We start from the raw sequence: 6,000 nt of genomic DNA on the forward strand, positions 1-6,000 counted from the left end.
GCAAAATGCCATACAAAACTATATGTATAAAAAGAAATTTGCACTAAAATGTTGGTGAATTTTCATGAGGACTTCTTAAAATGAAAAACAACAACAACAACCCCCCCTCCACAAAATAATGTAGAAAACAGAACCTAAGATGATGAATCAAAAATGGCTCACTGAGTGGGGTTTCCTAGCAGGTACATCACTATTGCATACAGGGAGGGAGACGTGCAAAACAGTGAGGAGAAAGAGGAGAGTGCAAAATATGGTCTGAAGCTCAACATCAGAAAAACGAAGATCATGGCCACTGGGCCCATCACCTCCTGGCAAATAGAAGGGGAAGAGATGGAGGCAGTGAGAGATTTTACTTTCTTGGGCTCCATGATCACTGCAGACGGTGACAGCAGCCACAAAATTAAAAGATGCCTGCTTCTTGGGAGAAAAGCAATGACAAACCTAGGCAGCACCTTAAAAAGCAGAGACATCACCTTGCCAACAAAGTTCCGTATAGTTCAAGCTATGGTTTTCCCAGTAGTGATGTATGGAAGTGAGAGCTGGACCATAAAGAAGACTGATCGCCGAAGAATTGATGCTTTTGAATTATGGTGCTGGAGGAGACTCTTGGACTGCAAGAAGATCAAACCTCTCCATTCTTAAGGAAATCAGCCCTGAGTGCTCACTGTAAGGACAGATCCTGAAGCTGAGGCTCCAATACTTTGGCCACCTCATGAGAAGAGAAGACTCCCTGGAAAAGACCCTGATGTTGGGAAAGATGGAGGGCACAAGGAGAAGGGGACGACAGAGGACGAGATGGTTGGATAGTGTTCTTGAAGCTACTAGCATGAATTTGACCAAACTGTGGGAGGCAGTGGAATACAGGAGTGCCTGGCGTGCTCTGGTCCATGGGGTCACGAAGAGTCGGACACGACTAAACGACTAAACAACAACAACAACAACAACAACAACTCCTTTATGTTGGGAAAGATGGAGGGCACAAGGAGAAGGGGACGACAGAGGACGAGATGGTTGGATAGTGTTCTTGAAGCTACCAGCATGAGTTTGACCAAACTGCGGGAGGCATTGGAAGACAGGAGTGCCTCCCCTGGTCCATGGGGTCATGAAGAGTCGGACAACACTAAACGACTAAACGACAAGCTGCTTTGGGTTGCCCTGGGCATGAGAAAAAATGGTGGTTGTTGTTGTTAACTCCACCAGCAGGAGTGCTGGACTGGTTCTGCTGGTGTGTTTGCACCATCAAGATCTCTTCACTGCCTCACCCCTCCATCCCAGTGAGCCACAGTAACCCACCTGCCGGGATGCTAGATTACTAGCTCCTTCCCACCCTACAAGTAGCTTCTGAGTACATCCCAACCCAGTTGCTTCATTGCAGTGTTTTGGTAAACTCATCTGCCCGTTCATAATAAAGAGGAAGCTTCCTTAAGAAGATGCAAATGAACTGTAAAGGAACAGAAAGTGGTGTCAAACTCCGCAGGTGCCAGTTTGAGAACAAATTTCAGAAATTCTCCTGGCTCAGCAGGGATGGGACTTGGAGAAGATCAAGCCAGTGGAACCACAGAGGAATAGAGTGGAGAAATTATTCTTATCATCCCTAAGGCCCCCTACCCCATCACACTGTTCTAGACTTCCTTGTCGGCTTCGGCATTACCAGACCACATACTTCTAAGCTACAGTTGACCTCATTTGATCCCGCAGCATAGCTTTGTCATTCCAGTATCTGATCAAGCCAAAAGGAGGGGAAAGACACACAAACAAAACTGGATTGTTCAGTTACATCTCTGGAATCTGAAATTTATTTCCCTTGCAGCATACTTTCCACATCAATATATCTGTATCACTTTTTAATGTGATTGACAGCTGCGTTGGAAAGTTCGGCGCAAATGTTATACAGCATTCCTATCAGTGTCAGTTTGAGAACGGCGAGAGGGAGTATAAAAAAACTTTGTAACAGCTTACAGTCTCACAACTCTGAAGCACACTCTAAACATTTTATTTTATTTATCGCATTTATATCCTATCTGTCCTCCAAGGAACCCGAGGTGGCATACATGGTTCTATTTTATCCTTGCAACAATCCAGTGAGTTAGGTTAGGTTGAGAGACAGTGAGTGGCTCCAGGTCACCCAATGAGTTTCATGGCTGAGCAGGGATTTGAACCCTGGTCTCAGAGGTCCTAGTCTAACACAGAAATCACCACACCACTCTGTCCCCCCCCTTAAAAAATTTGGCTTTGCCATCCCTTTAGGAAGCAATGATCAATTGGGATAAATTTAGTTTGGTTCATAACTTAACCCAAGTCTACCTAATTCACCCTTCCCCAAACAATACATAAACGAAAATTCACATATCCTTAGAAATTCACACTGAATAATGTGTGCAATAATGCTTATACAGTGGTACCTCTGGTTGTGAACGGGATCCGTTCCGGAGCTCCGTTCACAACCAGAGAGGAACGCAACCCATGTCTGCGCATCTGCGCATGCGCAGCTAGCAATTCGCCTCTTCTGCGCATGTGCATGACGTCATTTTGCGCACCTGCGCATGCGCGAGTCTTGAAACCCTGAAGTAACCCTTTCCAGTACTTCCGGGTTGCCGCGGGATGCAACCTGAAGGACAGTATCATGAAGCAAACGTAGCAAGAGGTATGACTGTATTAGAGGCAAACTGCATATACATGTATATATAACAGAAAATGACACGTACACTTGCAAAAATGCATATATTAAGTGAAATTGCATACAAAATTTGTGTACTGTATATCAGAAGAAATGCACACTAAAATGCAGATGAATTTAAATAAGAACTTTTTAAAAAATTGCAAAGCAGAAATGTGCCAGACTGCATTTAAGATTGGAAAAATTAGAAGCTGAAAAATACTGAAAATGTCAGATTTATCCATTTCTAGTTGCAGGTTCTAGGAGTCTGTTGGAAGTGAAAGTCAATGTTCTCTTACACGAGGGAGGCTCAGTTGACATCCCTTGCCACTTACGCACAGCTCTGTGCTACTAGGGCTGTGTCCTCTAATCCATGGGTATGCAAACTAAGGCCTGGGGGCCAGATCCAGCCCAATCGCCTTCTAAATCCGGCCCGTGGATGGTCCGGGAATCAGTGTGTTTTTACATGAGTAGAATGTGTGCTTTTATTTAAAATGCAACTCTGGGTTATTTGTGGGGCATAGGAATTCATTCATTTCACCCCCCCCCCCAATATAGTCTGCCCTCCCACAAGGTCTGAGGGACAGTGGACTGGCCCCCTGCTGAAAATGTTTGCTGACCCCTGCGTAATTCAAGTCCCACCTGCCTCATACCCAGTCATTTTTTTTTGCAGCCAGTGGAGGCTGGCCCACTGGGGTGAACTGGGCACTGCCCCACCAACCTCTGTCTGCCCCCAACCAGACCCCATTTCCCTGTCTCCTCCTGGATTAGCTGTAAGTATGGTGGCACTGCTTGTGAGCTTAGTCTTAGTGTGGCTCTTGTAGAACTTAGCAGGGAGGACAATGCTAGAATTAGTTGGCTCTGCCTGACATTGGCTCTGGCGCCACCTGCTGTTGAGCTCCTTGCCTCCGACCCTACCAGTCCTGATGAGCACCAGGCACCATTGATTGTAGCCAGAATTCACAGTGGCTCTTCAAAAGCCAGACACAGCACTAGAAATGAATCCAAGCTAAACAAAATGAACCAGCAAGCTTCACAGTGGGTACAGTTTTGAAGCCAGCATCCCACCCACCTTCAGCCAGTGGTTTCCCACGTACAGTTCATAACATTTTAAAGCCACCAGTCATCCTCACTTTAAAGTCATCCTTGCACTGAAGTTTGAATATTTATCTCTCAGTGCCATTAGATGGATAATTATTTCTGGCACCCTTTTCTCATCTTGCAGTGTTGGCGGGTGAGTTGCAGAAAGCCTCGTGGCAGGAGAAAACTCCACCACCTTTCATTACCATGTGAGAAACCAGATAATGCCAGAGGCAAAACACTTAGTGGCAATTGGCGGGTCAGGCTGGCGCCAACACGGCTCATCTTGGGATGGCCCTGAAGTTTTAAATGCCTCAAAAGTTACAATAGTAAAATGTGTGGGTTTATTACACTGAGTAACCTTTAAAACTTGTCTCATTAAGCTTCATCTTCTCACCCTTCGGGCTCTCTGTGCTTCTGAAGATGAGGTTGGGGAGCTCAAAGGGAAGTGGGGAAACGGTTGGAAATGTCACCATTTTACCATCTTATCACAACATCATCACTACTGATAATTTCTTAAGACTGTAGTCCTATTTAGGCATTCTGCTTGTGTCTAAATCCTGCACGGAAACAAACAAGCAGGGATAAGCATGTTAAGTTCTGCCACCCACTCCTATATTACTATCCCCTATGCAATTTAGAGGGATGCGGGTGGCGCTGTGGGTTAAACCACAGAGCCTAGGACTTGCCGATCAGAAGGTCGGTGGTTCGAATCCCCGCAACGGGTGAGCTCCCGTTGCTCGGTCCCTGCTCCTGCCAACCTAGCAGTTCGAAAACACGTCAAAGTGCAAGTAGATAAATAGGTACCGCTCCGGCAGGAAGGTAAACAGTGTTTCTGTGCGCTGCTCTGGTTCACCAGAAGTGGCTTTGTCATGCTGGCCACATGACCTGGAAGCTGTAAACCGGCTCCCTCGGCCAATAAAGCGAGATGAGCGCTGCAACCCCAGAGTCGGCCACAACTGGATCTAATGGTCAGGGGTCCCTTTACCTTTACCTTTATGCAATTTAGAATCCTGATCTCGCAGGGTTTGAAAATGTGCATGGACCTCTGTGAGTATGGCAACAAGCTCCTCCTTTCCGACTTTGCTCTCCATGAGTTGGAGCACAATGCAGGTAGCAATGCATGAGGGTGGAGCTAGGGATGCTGGAAAGCTCTTATCAGAACAGAAACAGGAGTGGAAATTGCAGGTATTTGCTTATGTATGCCATGTCTCGAACAGAAATCAATCCAGCAAATGCAATCAGTAGTAGTTGCTTTCAGTCCTCAAATGACACATGATGACTCCCTCACCTATTTGCATTGCATTTCCTTTGCACTGAAATGAACGGGGTGGAATAACATAATTATAATGAAATGAAATGTGTAAAACTCCACTACAGATGACAGCAAGACAAATAATGGATTTTGTTTTTTGTCAGAAGCTGAACTGCAGTGGAAGGGAAACGCCGCTCCAAGCGATGAACACAGGTCATAAAAGAAATTTACGTCCTGTTGCAAGCCCAGGTGGAGCTTATAACACCGATTCCCATGTGAGCAGAATGGGGGTGCCCAAATGGGCTTGTAATAACAGCGGGTTAGGGCCAAACCACATGCGACTCAGGTTTTTGTTGTGGAGGTTGTGTGCAACTAAAAACCAGTCCTCGTGTCAGGGAAATATCTCCTTACACACCCAGTATAAGATATTCCACATTCTCTTTCTTTAGCAGAGTTTGTCTTTTCATCCAGTGAAGTAAACAGCTCAAGTATATATACGAAACAAAGCTTTAATAGTAGAAAAATATTTTTAACATAGATGCAGATCAGGGCAAGGTCCCATTCATTTTTATGGGACAAATTGGGCAATACAATTTGTAGATACAGGAAGACGAGCAATCTGGAGAGAGATCACAGAAAGGGCAAAGGATTAAATCCTCCTTATCCCCCCTCGGTATTAGAATATGGATCAAGTCCCCTAATTAGTAATTTGTGTGCATGGGGGGTGGAGGGGAAGGAGGAAATATTCCCCTTAAGTACAGAACTGTATGAGAACTATGGAGAGTTTGGCTTTCAATTACTGAGCAGAAAGTGTCTTATACCAAAGCTGTGTGAAGAAGCTCTCCTGTCCTGATCTACTCAATTAATTTGAGGAGCAGGGCTATTGTTTAATTAGGGCTTTTAAAATGTATGGTGTGGCTGTAACCTGGCACAGTGGTGGCTAGAAACAGTGGTCCATAGAAGGTCTGGAGGGAAACCTACACATTACACACACGTGTGTGTAACCAAG

General features: G+C 45.3%; 1 long non-coding RNA gene across 1 annotated transcript in view; it reads right to left on the reverse strand.

The window, feature by feature from the left end:
* LOC310750811 overlaps positions 1 to 5,511 on the reverse strand; it is a 47,924-nt gene extending 42,413 nt beyond the window's left edge. The window contains exon 1 of the long non-coding RNA XR_014542299.1: positions 5,407 to 5,511. This is a non-coding gene — a long non-coding RNA (uncharacterized lncRNA). The remainder of the gene's footprint in view (positions 1 to 5,406) is intronic.
* Between the last annotated feature and the right edge of the window lie 489 nt (positions 5,512 to 6,000).

This window comes from Podarcis filfolensis (assembly GCF_964270895.1).
Source record: "Podarcis filfolensis genome assembly, chromosome: 15".
Taxonomy (NCBI): domain Eukaryota; kingdom Metazoa; phylum Chordata; class Lepidosauria; order Squamata; family Lacertidae; genus Podarcis; species Podarcis filfolensis.